Source organism: Dromiciops gliroides, chromosome 6, assembly GCF_019393635.1.
Source record: "Dromiciops gliroides isolate mDroGli1 chromosome 6, mDroGli1.pri, whole genome shotgun sequence".
NCBI lineage: Eukaryota > Metazoa > Chordata > Mammalia > Microbiotheria > Microbiotheriidae > Dromiciops > Dromiciops gliroides.
This window is the reverse complement of record NC_057866.1, coordinates 40,847,839-40,871,449: the sequence shown is the minus strand read 5'-3', so window position 1 is coordinate 40,871,449 and position 23,611 is coordinate 40,847,839. Positions and strand designations below refer to the sequence as shown.

General features: G+C 41.1%; 1 long non-coding RNA gene across 2 annotated transcripts; it reads left to right on the top strand.

The window, feature by feature from the left end:
* The first annotated feature begins 475 nt into the window (after window positions 1–475).
* On the top strand, window positions 476–23,411 carry LOC122732691. 2 transcript variants are annotated; one of them, XR_006353642.1, is made up of 3 exons: window positions 476–562; window positions 22,966–23,071; window positions 23,152–23,411. It is a non-coding gene; the product is annotated as an uncharacterized LOC122732691 (long non-coding RNA). The 2 variants fall into 2 exon arrangements; XR_006353643.1 differs by lacking the exon at window positions 476–562 and adding an exon at window positions 16,299–16,428.
* Window positions 23,412–23,611: the final 200 nt, after the last annotated feature.

Below are 23,611 nucleotides of genomic sequence, written 5' to 3'. Positions count from 1 at the left end.
CAGCGCTCACTTGTTAAGCCCGAATTCCTTCCCTAATATCCATCTCTCCCTCTCTCCCGTGCGCTCTCTCTCTCTCTCTCTCTCTCTCTCTCTCTCTCTCTCTCTCTCTCTCTCTCTCTCTCTCTCCTCCCTCTCTCCCAAAGCAGCAGCAGCAGCAGCACACGCCTCCCCGGGCGGGGGCGGGGCCAGGGCCGGGCGGAGGGTGTGGCGATCAAGGCTGTCGCCAGGGGCGCCTACCCTGGAGGGCGCAGGGGGCGGGCGCAGTCACGACGCCGCAATTCCCTCCCCCGACCCACCCCCTCCCCAGGGGCCCAGCCGCCCCCCACCCCCTGGGGAAGGCGGGCTGTCTGGGATGCTGCTTCTGGTTCATCCACTCTGGAGGCCCTTCCGTAGGGTCCTCTCTGGCGCACCCCATCACCACCACCCCCCATGCAAAGAAGGGGGGGGAGGGAGGGAGAAGGAGGGAGACGGGAGAGAGAAGGAAGAGAAGGAGGAGGAGCCCTGGGAAGTGGGAGGGTGGAGAACCCGACGGCCAGAGCAGGAGCCGGGGACCTGAGATGAGGTACCAGGGCTTGGGGACCCCACGGGGGACCCCAAAGGTGCGGGGCCTGGAGCTACGGAAACCTCGGTTTTCTGGTTTTCCCAGCTGGAATCTCGTCATCCCCGACCCATTTCTTCCTTTCCTCCCTTCCCAGTGCGTGTGTGTGTGTGTGTGTGTGTGTGTGTGTGTGTGTGTGTGTGTGTGTGTAAGCGTGCATTCATCTCTCCTTGCTCTCCCTTTGTTTCTCGCGTGGTCTCCTTCCTCCAATCCTACCTTCCCCTCTAAGCTCTAAGCGCACCCCCTAGCCCCTAGCTTCGTCTGTCCCTGAGCTGCGTGGGGGTGAGTTTCTCTTCATCCTCCGCTCTTTCCTCCCCTCAGAGCGAGGATGCTCTTCTCCCGCCCCTCCTTCTCCTCCCCCTTTTTCTCCTCCTTCTCCTTTTTTTGCCCCAGGGGATTTCGGGGAAAGGGCTGGGGGCGTCTGGGCTGGAAAGGGGTAAAAGGATGAAGCCATCCTCCCCGTACATACACGTCCCCTCCCTAATGGGAAGTCTTGGAGGATAGATGCAACAGTTCCCAAGTACTTAGCCTGTCTGGGGTTCCACTCTCCCACCATCCTGGACCTGCGTTTTCGGGGGGGGGGGTGCATTTTCTAGGGAAGGGCTAGAGGCCCTCCTACACAAAAACATTACAATAACCAATTCTTTTTTTGGCTGGGGGAAGATTTCCGATCCGTGAAGCTCTTGAGTGACTGTGGCCCCCGTATCCCCACCTATGCAGCGGGCTCACACATAGACACATATACACTTGTCCAGACAGCCAGGGGAATCTGCATCCAGGCAGCAGGTGACCCTTCGCGTGAGTTCCTTTTGGATCTGCCTTCCTTGGCAGATTCCTTGTCAACAGTCTTGGCCATTAATAGGTCCCTTAAAAGGGATGTAGCCTGGGGTTCATTTAAAAGAAAACGAAAAAAAAAAAAACCCAAGAGGTTTTTTGGTCTAAGTTCGTTCCTTGGATTTCTCACTTTTATACAAGAGAAACGAAAGGGGTTGAAGAGGAGAGGAAGACTGGTCACAATTACACATTTGTCCCCTTCCTCAGCAGTCAGAATTGCCCCAGCCAGCACCTGAGATCTTTGACTCAACCACCTTCCCTCTTTCCCTACTCTCCCCATCTGACCAAAGGGAGGACAAACCTGAGCAACCCAAGGCTTGCCTTCTCCCCAGAGGCTGCTGCCAACCCTTAAAGGGTGGCTTTGTTCACAGACTGTGTTGGCATTCTCCCTTTGTGGCGATGCATTAATTATTGACAGAAATATTCAGGAGTTGAATTATAGATATGCCTCCACACACTTCTCCACTCCAGACAGGTAGAAAGAGGCCTGGGGAAAGGATGCTTGAAATAATAACAATGGGCTTGTTTATATATATATTGAATAAAGATGCTAAAAAAATAGAACCGGGAGAGGACCCAGCTGCTCCCATAACCGATGCTACTAAAACCTGATATCAAACCTGAAAGTTGTCACTTGTGGCCTCTGGTTGAGGGCAAGAGAAGCAAGAGAAATAGACCTTTTCCTTTACCTGCGTGTTCTAACCTCAGGCTCTTCTTCTGTCTCTCTCAGCAGCTCATCCAGTAAATGACAGGGATTGGTCTTTTAAAAAAGTGAGATATTTAAGAATGTTTGCACTGGGCCAGAAGGGGGATTGGGAAGAAGCAAGGTAGACAGTTTTACCTAGGTCATGACATGGGCTGTCTCAGCCACATTTTTCATCCTGCTTTTTATGAATGCACCTATTTTAACACCAGAAAATTCCACATTCTGCAGCATAATATTAGCATTTACCTGATGCTTTAAGGTTTGCAAAGTGATTTACAAATATCTTATTTGATCCTCTTGGGAGTTAAGAATGTATTTTACAAGTCAAGTTGAGTGTCCTGTAGAGAGGGCTCAAAGCCTCCAGTGGATAGGAAGTAAGAACTGGAAAGCCGGGGGTGAAGTTGTCAAGCCTTGCCCAGGATAAAAAAGCAAAAAGAACTTTTTCTAGGGCAATTTGGTGTCCTAGTGGAGAGAATGAGTGCCTGAGTCTGACTCAAGCATCAGGAATTTCTGAGTTTGACTCCTGCCTGGTGCTTACTGGCTGTGGACCCTGGGCAAAACATTTAATCTCAAATTGCCTCAGTTTCCCCTTCTATAATATGGGGACAGTGATAGCATTTGCTTCACAGGACTATTTCGAGGCTCAAATGAGATTGCATATGTAAAGAACTTTGCAAATCCGAAAGAACTACATAAATGCTATTTATTCCAACTCTCCTCATGAATAGGAGCAAATATAATATAGAGCCATTGTCTCATCAAAATGAAAATGTCTTAGAGTGTGAAGGAAGGAGGAGAGAAGGCAACAGGGATCCAGGGTCCTTGGCTCCAAAGCAATTTATAAAATTAATCAGAAGCCCAGTGTTGTCAGTGGCTTGGAAAATGGGATTGAATGATGTCCCCAAGATGGCAGCTTTATCAAAAGCAAGACATTGTCTTCCAACTTGTTAAGACTGTATTAAATATCCTTCTAAATATGTTTTGTTTGCCTCTACCATGTGCACAGCCTCAGGTTGTTTTTGTTTTGTTTTGTTTTTTATAATTTAAAATGCAGGAGGATTTTGTAAATATACAGCATGTTTCTAAAGTAACAAGAATATGGAAAGGAGAACTGATGAAACATAAGGAAATCTTGGGAAGGCCTGAACTTTATTGAAAACCCAGTTTCAAATCTGCCACTGTCTGTGACACTGAGTGAGTCACTTAGCCCCTTTGGGTTTCCTCTTCTGATAAATGAGGAAATTGGGCTAAATGACCTCACAATTCCCTACCTCCTCTAAAACAATGATCTGTGGTCCCACGGAGGCCTTTTAAAGAATGATGTTTGGGGGCAGCTAGGTGGGTAGAGCATTGCCACTGGAATCAGGACCTGAGTTCAAATCTGACCTCAGACACTTACTAGCTGTGTGACTCTGGACAAGTCACTTAAGCCCTATTGCCAAAAAAGAAAAAAAAAGGAAAAAAAGTGATCGTTTGTTCGGTTTTGGTCCAGACTTAATATTTCATCAGAATGGGGAACTGTCCAAGTCATTTAAGGCACCTGGAGCACTAAGAGTTTATATAACCTGCCCACCATTACACAGCTGATATATGTTAGAGGCAGATTATGACCTTGAAGTTTGACTCTAAAGCCTGCCCTTTAAATGTTAATCCAAGAGGCACAAGAAAGGGTGGCACTAGGGACTGGAGCTATGATTGCATTAGTATTAGGAACTCCCAGGGAAGGGACTCGCTATGCCAATGCAAGTCACCATACTATACAGTCAGAGAATTGCCTAAGAGCTCCAAGAGATTCAATGAGTAGCCACTTAGGACTGAACTCAAACCTTTCTGACTTCAAACCAGTCCTCTGTCTTCTTAAACTGAGTCCTCTCCTTCTTTCTTTCTTTCTTTTTTTTTTTTTTTTGCTGTGGACAATGAGGGTTAAGTGACTTGCCCAGCCAGGGTCACACAGCTAGTAAGTGTCAAGTGCCTGAATTCAGATTTGAACTCAGGTCCTCCTGAATCCAGGGCCGGTGTCTTATCCACTGTGCCACCTAGCTGCCCCAAATTATTAATGTGGGTAATCATTTTTTATGTGTGTGTGTTTTGTTTTGATTTTTTGGTGCAGGCAACAAGGGTAAGTGACTTGCCCAGGGTCACATAGCTAGTAAGTGTCAAGTGTCTGAGGCCAGATTTGAACTCAGGTCCTCCTGAATCCAGGGCTGGTGCTTTAATCCACTGTGCCATCTAGCTGCCCCCCTCTCCTTCATTCTTAAATTCTTTCCTTAGCTCCTCAAGACTTCATCAAAAAAAAAAAAAAAGCCTTCCCTGGAAAACCCACCCTCCTCCCATCATCTCCTTGTTTTGAATTCCAGCCGCATTTGTATAAATAATTGATATCTTTGCATTGAGATTACATATTGTCGTCTAATTGCTGACTATCTATTTCATAGCAGTCCTTGATTCTTCAATTAGATTTTACTTTTCTCTAGAAGTAGCAACTCTGTCAGTCCCCTGCTTCTTTTGTCTTCTTCCCTGACAAGATGCAGCATGGTCCAGTAAAAATGGTGCTGAATATGGCAGTAGAGGTTGCTTTTACTGTTCAGTCATCTCAGTCATGTCTAACTCTCCATGACCCCATTTGGGGTTTTCTTCACAGACACTGGAGTGGCTTGCCATTTCCTTCTCTAACTCATTTGACAGATGAGGAAACTGAGGCAAAGAGGGTTAAGTGACTTTCCCAGGGTCCCAGAGCTAGTAAGTCTCTGCAGCCAGATTTGAGCTCAGGAAGATGAGTCTTCCTGACTTCAGGCCGTACACTCTATCCACTGTGGCATTAGAGGACCAGGGTTCAAATCCATTCCCTGCATGACCCCAGGCAAGCCATTTAAATATCCTAGGTTTCCTTTTCCTCATGGATAAAATGAAGGGATTGGAACAAGGATCCCTAAATTTCTTCTCAGCTCTAAATCTGTGATCCTGTAATGATTACAGTTAATATATCTATAACCCTTTACAAATATCTCATTTGATCCTCACCACAACCATGGGATGATAGGTGCTATTGCCATGCCCATTCTACAGATGGAGACAAAGCTTGTGTGATTTGCCCATGGTCACACCAGCTTTGACATGCCTGACATCTTATCAGAATAGAGGTCTTCCTGCCTACAGGTCCAAGGAGCTATGTATCCACTGTACCATAGAGTTACCTCTAATCCTGAGATCTTCTATACAATACTACAAACATTTATTAAGCACCCACAGTGTAAAAAGGACTATGCTAGATGTTAGATGAGATACCAAGCTTAGAAAAGATGGGCTCTCAGGGAGCTTACAGTCTAGTAAGGGAAAAGGACACTGTCACACTTAAACTACATTAGACTCAATCTTGTGTGTTAAGAGCTTTTGTCTTAGAAAATACATGAGGTCTGACAGGGAAGTCATAACCAACAAGGTTTCCAGGGAGACCACCAAAGCTTAGAGTTGAAAGAAAGCTCACTGTCCATCCTGTTCAACCCTGTCCCCGTACCAGAATTTCATCAACAGAGTGCCTCAAACATGCTCCTCCAGTCTTTGCTTGAAAGTCTACAGGGAGGGCCTCCTGAGGCAGCCTATTGAAGTTTGGGAAATTTCCAGTGGATGGGACATTGTCCCTGAGATCCCACATGAATTGACCTCTTTGTACTTTCCACGAATTTCTCCTAGTGCTGGATTTGGATGGCATTTTCATTAGGCTGACTCTAAAGGGTGGGGAGGAAATTTGACAGGTAAAACTAGCAAGCCTTTCAGGCCCAAGGGACAATCTGAACCAAGGCAGAGAACAGGTAGAGTGGTCCAACATGGCAGCAAGGGAGTGTCAGCCAACTGAAACCCACTTGTAAAGGACCTTGAATAGGAAGAGAGACAGAGACAGAGATACAGAAAGAGACAACAGAAAGAGACACAGAGAGAAGAGAGAGATCGCAATTTACTATCTAGAATTCAAGAACCCACTGAATATTTTTGAGCATAAAAATGCCATGCCCAGTGGCATGAGCCATGAATTTAGAGTCAAAAGACCTGGGTCTAAGTGCTATTTCTACCATTTGTTAACTATAACCTTGATAAAAGTAATATTTTCTCTTTGGACCTCAATTTTCTCACATGTAAAATGAGAGAATTGGACTCAATGACCTCTAAAGGACTCTTTCAACTCAAAAACTATGATCTTCAGAATGTATAATTTATGCTTAAGAAAGATTATTCAGAGATGGTCCAGACAGCAAGGTGATGATGCACTGTATAAAGCAGAGTGCCTGGAGTCAGGTTGACCTCAGTTCAAATTCAGCCTCAGATACTTACTTACTTGTTGTGTGACTCTGATCAAGTCCCTTAAACTTGATTTGCCTCAATTTCTTCATCTATAAGAAATGGGAATAATACAATAATAGCACCTAATTCCCAGAGTTGTTGTAAGGATCATGAGATAATAATTATAAATAATAACTACAAAGAGCTGAGCACAGAGCCTGGCACACAGTAAACACTATATTAATGTAAGCTCTTATTAGTATAGTACATATTGGTATTAGCATAGTATAATGGTAGTTTGGATGGAGGGTACCTGGAAGTGGGAAAGCATATGATAGTAGTAATGATTATAGCTTAGCATTTAAAGATCACTTTAAGGACTATAAAGCATTTTACATATTTGATCATCAAAATAAGTGTGGGAGGTAGGTTCTATTATTATTCCTATTTTACAAAGAGAACTGATCAGGTGAAATGATTTGTTAGGGATCACAGACAGCTGTCTTGGTACTTCTTGACCCCAAGTCCAGAGTTCTATCCACTATGTACTACCTAGTACTGTCAAATATGTAATGAAGAGGGCCCTATACTGGGGAGATGGCTCAGAGAGTGGAAATAATTGGTTGAGATGTGGCAGATGTGGAAACAACAAGACTTAGTAACTGATTAGATATAAGAGGTGAGGGAAAGGGGCAAAGGGAATTCCAACTCTCTACACCTGAATGAGAAGGTAAAGGATGCTGCCACAAACAAAAGAAGGTAACTCAAAAGCAGTATGTTTAAGAAGAAAAGAAATGAGGTCGGATTTGACCAAGATTGTTTGCAAACCTCAAAGCACTCTAAAAATATTAATTATTATTATTATTATTATTATTATTATTATTATTATTATTATTATTATTATTATTGGAGATACTAATTGGAAATCTAGATGGAGGTGTCTTATGGGGGTGCTGGAGTTGCATATCTGCAGCTCAGTAGAGAGACCAGGACTAAAAATCCAGACTTCAGCATCAAATGCATACAGGTTAGTCTTAAGTGTACACAGTCTCTGATAATTGCTATCATCATCGTCATCACCGCTATCATCATGGGACCGTAAAAGGGTCATTTGCTAACCACAACGTCTATCAGGGGCAAGATCAGGAAAGTATATATGACTTTCATCCCCTTTCTTCTCCTCTTTGTCCAGTTTTTTTTCTATGCCCACACTGCTTGCTATTAACATTAAGACCTCCCCCCCAACCACAGTACCCACATTGGTCCTCCCCACTAACCCTTGGCTCTGAGAGCTTTGGACCAGGGTGGGTGTGAGGAAACTCTGGAAAGCTTTTCATTCCATGCCTTTTATTCCTATTTTCTTTGTTGCAGGTGGGCTGAGCATCCCACAATCCCTTGTAAAATGTGAATCATTCCCCTATTATTTTCTTGGAGGTGCAATTTGTAAAGCTTGTTCACCACCACTACCCACTCCTGTCTTACCCAGATAGACACTGTTCAGATCTTAGGGCAGAGGAAAAAATTTCTCTGTCAATTTTTTTTTTAATATTTCAACGAAAACCATGTCATTGTTCATAGTGTTTCCTTTGGGATGTAAGAAAAAGTTTGCCCCAGAGGTATTAACTCCTGAGTGAGCTTACATGGGTACCATAACATATCTCACACCATCCTCTTCTCTCCATGAGCACACCCCTCATTCAGACATTTGGAACTTCTTAACTGGACTATTACCATAGTCTCCTAAATGGTCTCCCTGTGTCTAGCCTCTTCTTTCTCCAGTGCATCCTCCATGCAACTGCCAAACTGATATCCCTAAGCCACACACCTGACAATATTACTCCACTGCTCAAGCAGCTTACATGGCTCCCTATTGCCTTTAAAATAGATTACAAATTCTTTCCTTGGGTATTCAGTCCTTCCCAGTTATTTTTTCCTTTTCCAGAATAGTTATACCTTATCCCCCTCACCTGTTACAGCTACATCAGCCAACTTACTCTTCTTCATAAACAACACTCCATCTTTATGTCCATCTTCCATGATCATTACCTCTGCCCCCTATGTCTGCAATGCTTTCCTTCCTCGACTCTGCCTCAAAGTCTTTGCTCTTCTTCAAGGGTCAAGGGCAATCTCCTACACAAGGTTTTTCCTGATCCCCCCAGCTATTGGTGTTTTCCATTCCCAGAGGGGAAATTGTATTTATTTTGTATATATTTTATATTGGTTTATCTGGGCTCATTTTTCTCCAGCACAATGAAAGGTATTTGCAGTCCAGGGTCATTTTATTTTATCCCCATGCCTAACACAGTGACTGGCCTATAGTGGACATTTAAGAAATGTCAAGTAAGCTTGTTTTCCCTTTTGCACTTTTAAATTTGCTTCCTGCATATTTAGGAGTATATCTAGGAATATTTATATATGTAGGAATAAGAGAATTGCATTTGGAATGAAAAGATCCACATTCTAATCCTAGCTCTGACATTTATACCCTGTGTGCCTCTGGGCAAGTCACGCAACCATTTTGTTCTTCAGTTTCTTCATCTGGAAATAGTTTGGCAACTTGATGGCTTCAAGCACTACTCTGATTTCATTGAGGATGGGTACCCCCTTTCACTAACTTGGTTTGTAACCATTTCATGCCTTAGTCAACTATTTCATGATTTCTGACTTTAAAAAACCTATCACCCTACAAAAAACCATGTGGTCATAGAAATTTTCAAACTTGGATGATAGATACACCAATCATCTCTGTGTCATAAACCTCACTACCTGATAAATGGACTTCGGGCCTCTGAGCTTTCAGTCTCGTTGTCTTTACACATCATCCTAGACAAGGGGCTAAAAAATTCCTGTTAGCCAAGTGCTTCCTTCTGCCATGCTTGTGATGTCAGCTCACCTTTTTTCTACAGGGCTTTTATCAACCACAAAGTTTGAGAGAAAGGTGAGCTGCCATTATAAGCATGGCTTTAGGAAATACTAGACTAACATGATTTTTTTTATCCTTTTATTATTTCTCTTGAAAGCCACCTCTCAGTGTTTCCCAGGTAACCTCCCAAGACTGTAGGCAAAAAGTACAGGATTGAGTAAATAAAGTATAGCCTAGGAGGAGTTCTTGAAGTTACTTTAATAAATACTTAAGAATCATTTTGAATTAATGTCTTCCATACACAGCCCCTTTATGACTTTGTAGATGGTCTTTGTTTCTCTCACCTCTGTCTTGCCAAAAAGAATAACTATCCTCAGGTGATCATCATTTCTGAATTTAGCTAGACAAGTTTTTAGACAAAAAAACCATACAGTTTATCTCTAAGCTTGTACTCAAAATTTTCCCAGTTTATTAAACCTTACAAGTGCTTCTATGTTGTGTCTTTCCTTTATTGGAATCTAAGCTTCTTGAGGACAGGGACTGTATTTCTGCTTGTATTTGCATTCTCAGTTCTTAGAATAACGTCTGGTATATTGTAAATCTTTAATAAATGCTTCTTGACTGCTTGACTGTAATTCAGCTGGAGGAGTCTTTAAGAGCCCAAGATTACCTCTATGCCACAGTGGAGCTTTGGATAAGTAAAAATTGAGAGACAGAATGGTAAAACAGAAAGAACACAGAACTTAGAAGCCCAAGTTCGATTCCTGCCCCTACTAGTTACTAGCTATTTTTTGACTTACTCAAAACCAAAATGATAATGATTAATAATAATGACAATAGCAGCAAAAACTGTAGGACCCATGGATCACAAAGTTTAATGGATTGTAGAAGTCAACCAGTCCAATAGTCCAATTCTTTTCTTTTACAGAAGAAACTGAGACCCAGAGTTGACCTGTCAAGGTCACACAGAGAATAAGAGTCAGAAGTGGGATTTGAACCCAAGTGGTCTGAGTCTATATGAAGTCCTCTTTTCATTGTACTACAGGTCACCTTGATATAGAAGATGCTGAATATGTTTTGATTATCTAAAATCCATCCCAAGGAGACTTGAAATTTTAAGGAGAGGTCTTTACCTCATGGATTCTCACACAAAATATCATAAATTGCACCTCTTTTTCTAGTGCCTCGCACAGTGTCTGGCACATGATATATACTTGATAAACATCTGCTGATTGGTTCATTGATTCCATAAGATTGATGACAACCTTAGCAGGTATCAGGGACAATGATGTTTGCTTCAATCTTTAAAATATTTTATAGACAGGATCCAGACTAAGAATTGGTGATGTTTTAAAAGATTTTGCAAATCCCTTGTTTAGTTCTTGGCATTTTCCCATGGAAATTGGATTAAAGGATTTAAATATGGAAAGTATCTATATTTAGATCATTTAGTCCAACCTCCTGAATCTACAAATGAAATAACAGAGGTCCAAAGAGGTAAAAGAACTAGTACAGTGCCTAGCACATAGTAGGTGCTATATAAATTCTAGCAGTCATCACCACCACCACCATCATCATCATCACCACCACCACCACCACCACCACCACCATGACTTTTCGAAGGCTACCCAGGTTATTAAGTGGGAGAAACAGAATTAAATCTAGATCCCCTCTAGGTAAAGGTTCCTCCTATTGAGTTCCCAGTCTGACTCACTCAAGTCTATTCATCCCATAATCCATTTGAACTATAGTAGTATAGCAGTATTTTTGCCATTTCAATTACACTTAGTCAACATCCATAACATGGTTCCTTCAGGGAAATGCAGTTTGAGCTCCAATTTAAGATACTAGGAATAACTGCCAAAGCTTAGCTGATGTTATCTCCTACTTGAGACCTTTCTGGTGGTAAGTGCCTGTCCCTGAAATTACTTCATATTTACCTTCTCTTTATATTTTTACTGCCTTATAAATAAGTGTGCTATTTGTATTATTCCTTCTGATAAAATGTAAGCTCTTTGAAGGCAGGGGCTGTTCTTTGTTTTCTTGGTATCCCCAGAACCTATCACAGTGCCTGGCATAAGACAGATACTTAATAAATGACTGTTGATGGATCGAACAGAGGCTATTGCAGTAGAACATAGGTTTCTTTAGCCAGAAAGACTTTAAGGGAAGGCGCAGTGTTTTTGCCTCTCTTTGTATGCCTTAGCACTTGGCAGTGGGTTATTGATAAGTGCTTGCTGACTGACAGACTGACAGACTCAATAATGAGGGTAGTAGCCACTAGATGTCCCCATGCATAGAGCACTGGAGTTGGAGGCAGTAAGACCAGAGTTCAGTTGATGTCTTTCATACTTATTAGCTGTGTGATTTCACCATTCTGTGCCTCAATTTCTTCATCTGTAAAACAGGGATAATAACAGCACCTACTTCCCAGGGCTGAGATATACATGTGTGTTTGTGAGTGTATGTGTGTATGTGTGTGTGTGTGTATATATATATACATATATATGTGTGTGTATACACATATGCTAATTATTTTATTATTCTAGGATTTAATCAAATTATATATTTTAGAGTAGGAAGAGTCCTGGGAGGTCATCTAGTCCAGTGGTATCAGACTCAAATAGGATCACTAACCTAAATCATACCTAAGCATCCCTGATGGCCACATACTGACTTGGAAAACCACAGATTAACATTGTCTGATTAGTTGTGTTTTCATTTATTTTGTTAAATATTCCCCAATTCTACTTTTGATCTGTTTCAGGTGGCATCGTCAACTGCAATGGCTCTTTGATACGTCTGAACTAATAATCCCCATCCACCCCACCTTTTTTTTTTCTTTTACATAAAAGGGTGCTAAAATTCAAGGTCACACAAGTAGTAAGTGATAAAGCCAGGATTTCTACCCAATGCCTCTGATGCCAAATAGGAAGTGTTTTCTGCTTACCAGAAGATCTTAAACCTTTTTGTTTTGGGTCATGAACCCATTTGGAAAACTAGGGATCCCTTCTAACAATAATATTTTCAGATGCATAAAATAAAATAACATGTATTCAAAGGAAGCCAAATATATTGAAATATCGTTATCAATATATTTTTGAAACAAATTCATAGACACCAGTTTAAGAAACCCTGAACTATACTTTATATAGTCCCCCCTCCCATTCTTGGTTCCCCAAAAATTAGATAGGGAACTTAGAGGACAGGGGCTCCTTTGAGAAGTCAAACTATCAAAAGAGAGGCTCTGGTACCAATAATTCATTAGCTCTACATATGTATAAAAAGCATCTCTGCAAAAAAAAGTGGAAACTCTCCTGATTGTTCATCTTTCCCTCTCCTCTCCACCCCTTGTTCTGATTTGGGAAACAAAAGATAGTTTCCCCATTTTGGGAAGAGCATTCTCCACTATGGTCCACCTTCCCTGAATTGGTGGGTTTCCTAAATCATTCATAAATTGAGTCTCCCTAAGTCAGAACTACTTGTACTGTGTCTGGTGGTCTGGCAACAACTTTAGCTTTTAATTAATCATTCCCTTGATTGATGAGCACCTCTGGGCAGAAGGTATAATAGCTCATCTCTTTATTTGTCTGTTTCTGGTTATGTACAGATGCATGTGAATGGATCCTGTGTTTATGTTGTCTTCTGTGTTGTTTGTAAGCTATAATGGGAATGCTAATTATTAAACTCCTGCAAATGTGCCCAGAGGCTACTGGGAGAGATGCATCCAATAGATCTAAAAATAACCAAGTCATAAATAACCATTTGCAGATGGGAATTGTTCCTACCATCTTTTAAACAACAGCAGGTTTCCCCTCAAGATGTGATAAGATGTTTTAAGATTTGCCAGAAGGTGCCCAAAACTCTGCTAAAAGGTAGATCATCTAAACAAGAATGGTATTAAATAGGCCAGCCCAGGATGAGTTTCTTTTAAAGGTAGAATCCAGCCACTGGTTTGGCCTTATAACAGAATTCAGGTGCGCTGAATCTCGAGGGGGAGTTCCACACACTAAGTGGATTCATGTTGTCCATTGGAACCATCCCACTAATATATTTTGAAGAACGTTTTTTAACTAACATGTCAAGAACATTTTTTCAAAATGAAAACTTTATTCATTCTTAATGGATTAATGCATTATTTACCCAGGCTGTAGAACAAACTGTTTCCAAATAAATTGTTTGCTCCTAAAAGTTCACGAAGCCTCTTTATTTCTTGATTTTCTATTACACAAGCACATAGGTTTAGGAGACAGGATGTTATCAGGGAAAGATGTCTCCCCAACTCCCTACCCCCTCCCTTCCCAACAGGAAAAGAGAATTAGAGACACTGAGTTAAGGTGAAATAACAGTTGTTACTGAACAGGGTGGGGCAGGGGAGGATGGTATCATATCTAGAACTGGAAAACATCGCAGAGACTCAGGGAAGTGAGACACCCAAGGTCGCATATATGCTATGGACCAGAAGTGCATTGGGCACCCAAGTCCCCTGACTCACAATCCTTTGTTCTCCCCTCTATAGAATACCAGGTCTTCCTTACTCCAAGACCTGCTGACATCCTTGGTTCACAAAGCTACCTCTAACTGAGATGTTGTGATTCATAATAATACTTAATTGCCAGACTGAAGGAGGTGTTACTTCTGTCTAGCAATGGATGGAATTTGGCCTGGGGCTTAAGCAGGAAAATCAGAGACTCTGTCCCCCAACATTGCAAGAGGCACTGAATATTTTATTCTTAAATAAATGAAATGTGATTATTTCAGGCAGTAATAATAGGTTCTAATTAAACATGTCTTTAGAAGGGAATAAATGTAATAAGTGGATTGGTAAATATTGTATTTCAAAAAATGGAACTGGAGAAATTGGTTTTCTGTTTTGCAAAGTACAGAGATGGTTTTCTTACTTGGCAGGTTATGGAGGAGGAGGGGAGTTTCCTAGAGGCTTTTAATAATTCTTCACCATGTGAAGCTATTAACTTTTGCACTGCTTTGGAGTAATACAAGGAAATCACATTGATTTTTCATAAGAACCCAAGTTCCCCCAATGAGGTACAATCTCTGCCTATCCATATCTTGGTCTAAATGTACTATACAGTGGCTATAGAACAGAATCAAACTCAGCAGAGTTTGGTAGAAAATATTTGATGTAAAAAACAACTAAATAAATAAGGAAACTTGTTTTCTAGACCTTCAGAAATAACGGAGTAACCAGGTTGCCTGAAAAGGTTGGAGCCATTGGGGTGGGTGGAGAATGGAGGGACAGAGATAGGAGAAAGAGGAGAAAGAGGAGAGAGAGAGAGAGAGAGAGAGAGAGAGAGAGAGAGAGAGAGAGAGAGAGAGAGAGAGAGAGAGAGAGAAAGAGAGAGAAGGAAGGAGGGAGAGACAAAGACAGAGACAGACATGGTGGGGAGGGGAGCAGACCAAACTTGTTTTCATTTATGTAAGAAATTTCCCTTGTAAGTCTACCAATGCAAATAGGTCCCTGCTCTGCAACTTAGAGAACTGGATAGGTCATTGAAAAGTTAAGCAATTTGCCCAGTCAGGCAGGAAATGATTCCTCTCTGTCTGTGTGTCTGTCTCTCTCTCTCTCTCTGTGTCCCTCTCTGTCTCTTTCCCTGTCTCTCTTTGTCTCTTTGTCTCTATTTGTCTGTGTGTCTGTGTCTGTGTCTCTCTCTTTATGTCTGCTTCTCTGTGTCTCTGTCTCTCGTCTCTCTCTCTGACTGTCCATTTCTCTCTGTCTCTGCCTCTCTGTATCTCTCTCTGTGTCTGTCTGTCTCTATCTGTCTGTCTGTCTCCCTGTCTGTCTCTGTCTCTGTCTCTGTTTCTCTCTCTCTCTCTCTCTCTCTCTCTCTCTCTCTCTCTCTCTCTCTCTCTCTCTCTCTCTCTCTCTCTCATTTTCTCACCATCTCTCAGTTTTCCTTAACTGTCCTCATTAGAAGGGAAAGTTGTATAGGTTAGGAGAGGGCATATCAGGAAACAAATGCAATATTAAAAAGACATCAACAAAACATTGACAGTACTTGCATTCATATAGACTCAGCTTTAGGTATATGTATACATATGTATATAGAAAAATATACATATGTGTTTTGCATATATATATATATACACACACACACACACACACACACACATTTTTCTTGCTGCGTTTTATTTTTATGCCACATTTGTTTTCTGCTAGACTTCCCATATAACTCTTTTTTCTAACAAAGAAATACAGTTGAACAAAAAGACCAACATAGAAATGATATCTGCAGGCATTTGCCACCTTCTGTATCCACCACAGTCCCCCACATCTCTAGTGAAGGAATCATCAGCTTTGAGAGACAGAGATGGAAGGTCTTCAGAAGCCATGTAGTCTAAAACCCTCAATTTCTATCCATGATACCAATGGAAGTTAAGTGACTGGTGCTAGGGGATAAGCTCCTTAAGAGTAAGCACTGTTTCAGTCTTGGTTTTTGTACCAGCCACAGAAGTGGCACATGGGAGACATAAATGCTAAGGCTTTGATTGATAGATTGCCCCAAAGTCTAGAGCAGGTATTTGAACCCAGGTCCTGACATCAAATCCAGTGCCCTTGCCACTAGACCATGGAAGAAGTATATTTCTTCATTTGTTTTCACCAGGGTCTGAAAAATATAGTCAAAGAAAAAGAATGGCTTTTGCTTTTCTTCTTTTATGAGTAAAATGTGTGGCTGGGAGGTAGGAAGAATTGTGGTATAGTGAAAAGGATGGCCAATTCGGAGTTGGAAAACCCTGTGTCACCTTCTGCCTGGGTGACCTTGGATCAGCCATTTTAATGGTTGGAGGCCCAGTTTCCTCAACTGTAAAAAGTAGGGGGAGAAGGGTTGGACTGGACAGCCTCCAGAGTCCCATCCACCTTTAAATTAATGATTCCAAACAAATCTCCCTGATCTATTGTTTCAAATTGAAAATAAACCCTTTCCAGGCCAGTTCATCTTTGCCTAAGAATGGCAACTGGATGTGCATTCAAACCCCTTCTTTTGTTTATCTAAATTGCTGATGGAGCATCCACAGAGGGAGAGCCAAGACATCCCAGTGCTCAGCAACTCTGAGCCCTCCACTGGCAGCAGAAGTCTAGCATCTCAGAACTGGTCTTGGTTTCTCATCGATGCTAGGAAGGGGGACTCATTGGTTGGTCACTTTGGGGTCATTAGGCTTACAAAGCATTCTTTTTTTTGAAGGTCAGTGAGGGTTAAGTGTCTTGCCCAAGGTCACACAGCTAGTAAGTGTCAAGTGTCTGAGGCCAGATTTTAACTCAGGTCCTCCTGATTCCAGGGCCAGTACTCTATCCACTGCACCACCTAGCAGCCCCCACCTTTGGGTCATTAGATAGAGTAACAATTATACAGGAATATTTCAGAGATATTGCAGGCTTGGTTCCCAGACCACCACAATAAAGCCCCTATCACAATAAAGTGAGTCACACAAAATTTTTGGTTTTCCATTGAACATAAAAGTTATGTTTATGCTATTAGCCTATTAAGTGTGCAACAGCACTATTTGTCTAAAACAGTAAAGTATATACCTTAATTTAAAAAATGCTTTATTGCTAAAAATATGCTAGCCATCATCAGAGCCTTCAGTGAGTCATAATCCTTCTGCTGGTGGAGGGTCTTTCCTCTATGTAAATAGCTGCTGACTGCTCAGGTTGGTGGTTGCTAAAGGTTGGGGTGCTGTGGCAATTTCTGAAAATAAGACAACGATAAATTTTGTCCCACCAATTGACTCTTCTTTTTATTGAACCTTTAGAGGCCATAGTAGGGTTATTAAATTGGCCTAATTTCAAAATTAGGATCATTTGGTCTTTAAAATAAGCTCTAGGCCTGGAGTCAGAAAGACCTGTGTTCAAATCCAGTCTCAAACACTTACTAGCTGTGTGACCTTGGGCATGTAACTCATTTGCCTCAGTTTTCTCAACTATAAATGAGCTGGAGAAGGCAATGGCAAGCCACTACAGTATCTTTTGCGAAGAAAGTGACCCCAAATGGGGTCACAAAGACTCAGACATGACTAAAACAGCTAAACAACAACAACAAAATTTCCTCAGGAAATGGGGAAGCCTAATGAGAGGGAGAGAGATGGGATAACAGCTGGTCAGTGGAATAGTTCAGAACACACACAACATTTCTGGAATAAGTTTTCTGTCTGATATGGGCAGTTTGTGGTGCTGCAATACAATTACAATCGTAACATTAAAGCTCACTGATCCCTGATCACAGGTCACCATCAAAGATATAATAATAATGAAAAAGATTTAAATATTGTGATAATTATCAAAATGTGACACGGAAACATGATGTGAGCATGTGCTGTTGGGAAAATTGCACCAATAGAACTGCTTGATGCAGGGTTGCCACATACTTTCAATTTGTGAAAATTAAAAATAAAACAATCTCTGCAAAGCACAATAAAATGAGGTGTGCCTGTATAATAAGTCTATAAGCCCAACTGCTGATTTCATTGATCACAACCTGTGAAGAGAGGACACATTGACAGAAATTATGAGTCATATTTGCAATGCTATGTTGTAGACCCCTGGACCATCTGGTAAAGCCCATGGGACTAGAAGGATAAGTAGAACTGTAGAAGGAGGAGGGGGAAAGCAGGGCATGTCAGGTGAGTACAACAGTATGACTGAAAGCTCCCAGGTCCTTCCCTAGGCTTGGCATGGTCATGTTATTGTAAAGACACTGCCTGAATTAGAATTCCACATCCCAGTGTGAGAAGAATCATAAATAAGGGCAGAAAGAGTGAGGGGGTTCATAATGTGGAGAGTCTTGAATTTTGGCAGAGGATTTGGGGTAACCAACCAGGGGGCCATGGAGCTTGGTAGATCATTACTTGGAATGTTATCCACTAAAGGTAAATTAAAACCTACAATTTGGTAGATAAGTCTTAGAGAGTTGACAGTGAGTGAGCATCAGAGGAAGTATTTGAACCCAAATTTTGACTTTATGTCATGAGGCAATAAGGTGATTCAATAAATAGAATGCTGAACCTAAAGTCAAGAAAATTAGTTCAAATTCAGTCTCGGATATTTATTGGCTATGTGGCTCTGGGCAAATTGCTCAAGCTCTGCCTCATGTTACTCATTTGTAAGGTGACGATAACAACGGCACTTCCATCCTAGGGTTATTATGATTACAAAATGAGATAATATTTGTGAAGTACTTTGTAAACCTTAAAGTGCTATACAAATACTGTTACTATTATCATTATCTATTATTAAGTCTCATACTCTATCCAGTACTAAGAAGTCACTATTGATAGATGAGTGGGAGACTCAAAATCTCTTTGTCAAGTAGCTAATATCATGGTGAAAACCAATTTATAGTGAATATTTTAAATCTTGGTGATTAAAAGGAACAGATAAAATACTCATGGAAATAGATGTGAGGTGTTTTGTCCAGGGTTAATAATAAAAAAATAACTCCCATTGAGAGAGTGCTTAAAAAAATAGTAGCCCCAAGAGAAAATTAATATATTCTGCTTCTCCTTTCCATTTGTGGTTATTTTTCAAGGGAATTATATCTGTGGTGAACTCCAAAGGCAATCTACACAGTGCTAAAACCATTGGTCTAAACGTGTAAAATTTAGGTCATCTTCTTTTTTTCTATGTAGTACCAAATGGCTTGCCATTTAAGTTTTTAATTTATTTTGAAACAGAAGAGTGTTTGGACTGCAGAGCTCACTCCTCTCTTCTTCGTTTATTAGAGAAAGCATACACTACATGGTCTGTAAGTCTCCTTTCAGCTCTCAGTCTATAATTCCAGCATAACACAGTGTTAGGGACATTAACCTTGGATTTGGATGAGCTTGATTCAGATTCCAGCCATACTTACTTTGTATGTGACCTTGGACAAGTTACTCAAGCCCACTGGGCCTCCATTTTCCTGTCCGTAAAATGAAGGAGATGAAACATATGACCTTGAAGATCTCTACCAGCTCTAAATCTAAGATCCTTTGGCACAGTGCGCAGAAAGAACATTGGAAAGTATGTTGGGAGAAATTCATTGTAGCATTGGGTCTGCCTATATCTCCTTCTGTGACCTCAGGCAAGACAGGTAAGTTTTCTGAGATTATATTTCCTCTTCTGTAATATAAAGAAGGGCTCAACTGGGGCAGCAAGGTGGTGCAATGGATAGAGCACCAGGCCTGGAGCCAGGAAGATCGAAGTTTAAATCCAGCCTCAGATACTTACTAGCTGTGTCAACCTGAACAAGCTGAATAACCCTGTTTGCCTCAGTTTCCTCATCTTTAAAATAAGCTGGAAAAGGAAATGGCAAACCAGTCTGGTATCTTTACTAAGGGGTCACATAGAGTCTTCGAGAACCAAATGACTGAACAACAACAAAGGCTCTTCCATCTATAAATAACATGACTTCCTAGATGACCATTGTGAGTTATAGCAGCCAACAAATAAGCAAATGAATGAATGAATCCTGGGTGACCAATTCATTGGTGATGAGCATCTGGCTTTCACTGGGATACTTGTTGGATAGGTGTCATACAGTCTGTCTTTGGGACCCATTTTAGAAATTTTTCTGACTTAATAGGAATTAATGGAGTTTTTCTCTGTTGATATATCCATCAAGAACTCAGGGACAAATGAGAAAAAATGCTACCTACCTCCAGAGAGAGATCCGATGAACTCTGAGTACATATTGAGGCAGATTATTTTCACTTTCTTTATGTTACTTGCTTTTTATTATTGTTGTTGTTTGGAGTTTTTTTATTTGGGAGGAGGGTTGCAACATAGCCAGTGTTTCATATGATTTTACATGTATAATTGATATCATATTGCTTGCTTTCTCAATGGCTAGGAAAGGGGCAGGAGGGAGGGAGAAAATAGGGAACTCATTTTTAAATGAATGTTTAAAATAATCAATTAATTATTCATTTTTTAAAATATCTCAGGGTAACCTATATGCCATGGGGAAGATAATTTTTTGGAGGTGGGAAGAAGACCAGACCTAGAGATATCTCAGAAAGGAAACCCCCTATCCCAATGTAGATTGGCACCTGAATTCTAGTCTTAGAGAGTTGGTCTGGGGCACAGAAAGGTTAAGTGATTTGACCACAGTAACACAGTCAGTATGTGTCAGACTCAGGACTTGAAGACGGGTCTTTCTGACTCTGCAGCTGTCTAGCTCTCAATCCACCATTCCCCATTATCTAGTGAGAATTAGCACTAACTAAAACAAACAAAAAATGCCCCAATACTTCTGTTTGCATACCTCAGTAAATATAAAATACATCATCTGCCAGAGGAGGTATTGCCATAGTATCTTCAACAGAGAATGTGAGATCTTCCTGGGACTCATATGTTTAAGAAAAATGACTGTATCATATCAATCCATCCAGGAATAGCATACTGAGAGGTTGAGAAATTTTTATCCTTTTAAAACATGGAGTTGTGACAATTCACTGAGAGTACTCCCTCTCTTCTCTATGGAGAACTGTTTCCAAAGTCTCCTTTGGGAAAAAAATGAATTCTGTCCCTAAAGGGCACATCTTGGAGGGTAGAAATTGGAGGATAAAGGGTCTAAAGAGCACTGATTTCCTAGGAGGAAAAAGGCCAATGAACAGCAAATTGAAGAGAGAATACAGTGCACAGAACACTTGGAAAATTCCACTTAATCATATTGTTAACATCATCTCCAAGAAATCTATCATGAACTCACATAGGATAATGTTTTTTACTCCACATCTCTGGAGTTGTTTTTTTCATCATGGTGTAACAAGAATGCCAACATGTAAAGCATCATGCAAACAGCTGATATTCAGTCAGCCTTTTTCCCTTTTATAAGCAGCTTTACACACTTTTTTTTCATTTGATCCTCACACTGAACTCTCAAAGGCACATAGTTAGTACAGGGATTACCATCCCTTGAGTAAGACCCAGAACAAGTCAGTTGGGTCTTTGCCCTATTTATCAACATCTGGTTTGGGCAGTTTCTTCCCTGCCTCCTCCCAAAGGACATACTGCCTGTCTCACCAGATGGCTCCCTTGCTTGTCCTACCCCTCCCCAAACCCTTCACTTTCCTTTTCTGGGCCCACCTTCCCACTGGATATGACTATCCTGAGGCCTTCCCTGTAGATCCACATAATATTGTCAAAGGATCTCTAGAGAGCCAGCAGTGAAAGAATCCTGTTTCAGATTCTTAATAGCTATATATGACCATGGGCAGGCCTCTTATCCTTTCTAAGCCTCAATTTCCTAATCTGTAAAATGAAGGCATTAGACTAGATAGCCTCTCTATTCCCTTTCACTTTGAACTCTATATTGTAATGATCCTATAATTAGCGAAGACTGAATTAAAAGTGTTGTGCCAAGCAGTTAACCTCAGAGTACCCTTCCTCTGTTCCAACTAGGTACCTAGCAAGAAAGCAAGAAAGCAAGAAAGCAAGAAAGCAAGAAAGCAAGGAAGGAAGGAAGGAAGGAAGGAAGGAAGGAAGGAAGGAAGGAAGGAAGGAAGGAAGGAAGGAAGGAAGGAAGGAAGGAAGGGAGGAGAGAGAGAGAGAGAGAGAGAGAGAGAGAGAGAGAGAGAGAGAGAAAGAAAGAAAGAAAGAAAGAAAGAAAGAAAGAAAGAAAGAAAGAAAGAAAGAAAGAAAGAAAGAAAGAAAGAAAGAAAGAAAGAAAGAAAGAAAGAAAGAAAGAAAGAAAGAAAGAAAGAAGCTGAGCTGGAACTCTAGATCATACTTAGCAAAATCATTCAGGCTCATCTGGACACTGGTATTATTAACATGACCTATTCCTGACATTTGCACTGCCTTCTTTACAGAGCTCATTAGAATCATATTTTCCACCTAAGTGAAAGGGGAAGGGGGAAAAAAGGACTGTTAAGCAAACGATTCCATTAGAAACAAACAGATTCTCAAGCTACTAGGCTTCTTCCAAGAAAAAGTCAGCTAAACTCCCAGGGAACCTCTTGGATCTGTTTTCCCAGAAGGATCTGGGATCAGATGGAGCCAGGTACCTTTACAAATTGTAGTGTACTGGTGTGCCACTCAAGTCCTCTTCTCCCTAACTTCTCCATGGCCAAAGCACCTTCTACATGAAACCATTCCTGATCCTCTCAAGTACTGGTCCCCCATCTCTCAAACTACTTTAATTAATTTGTATTTATTCTCTTTATAATTATTCTGTCTAGACTTAGACATGCCCTTGTGGTCACCTGCATTAGAAGGTAAGTTCTTTGTGAGTAGGAATTGCTTTATTAATTGTGCTTCTATCCCCAGTGCCTAGCACATAGTAAATAAATACTTAATAAATGCTTTTTGGTTAATTAACTGCTTGACTAATCACTGCCCAAATTTGTTTTTCCCTGCCCTCCATTTACCAGCAGGGGTAGCTAGGCAGTGCAGTGGATAGAGTGCCAGGCCTGGAGACACAAAACCAAGTTCAAATCCAGCCTCAGACTCTTGCTAGTTATGTGACTCTAGGCAAGTCACTTAACCCTGTTCAGTTTCCTCATCTGTCAGATGAGCTGGAGAAGGAAATGGCAAACCACTCCATTATCTTTGCCAAGAAAACTCCAAATGGGGTCATAAAAAGTTGGACTGAAAAAATGACTGGGGAAAAAAATGACTGAATTATACCAGTAGACCTTCCATTGCTTTCCTCAAAACACCCTTTTATCACTCTGCTTTGTGTACCCATCCAGGTTGGCAGTTGCTATCTGTGATTGCCCTCATGCTCTCTTTCTGGTTGGATCTCTGCATAACTTCAGGCCCAGGGAAAGAGGAATCTAAGTACTCCTTTGGGATAAGGTAGCTACTAGGGAAGAAAAAAATTCAAAAGTCATATTTCTGACTGATCCTTGTTAATTTGTTTTGTTTTGTTTTACAAGCTCAGGATGAGTTGAACAGCTAATGAGAGGCACATGATAAGCAGAGGCACCCTTCAATTGTTAACATGTGCATAGGAAGAATGAATGGATTAAATATGATCGAAGAAAGCCAATGAGGCTTAATCCAAGAACAGATGCAACCAAGACTTAGATGAGCAAAGAATTGAGTCTCCCCTGGTCTCCCAGCCTCAATGCTGGCTGCAATATGAGATTTACAAAGGGAAAAGTGAAAAAGATTCTCATTAAATCCAATTGTTGAACTCAATAAAATGTCAAAATCCTGTGTTTTCCTGGTATTTTGTGGTCTCTGTTTATGATGTTCATGGCATCCTATCATGGAATAAGACCTATTCAGGGAAAAGAATGTTCCTTGGGATTCAAAAAGCAGTGGGGGGTCAGAGGGGGAAGGAAATTAAATTGAGGAGGAAAATCCTACTTCCTTCAAAATGCAAAAAATATA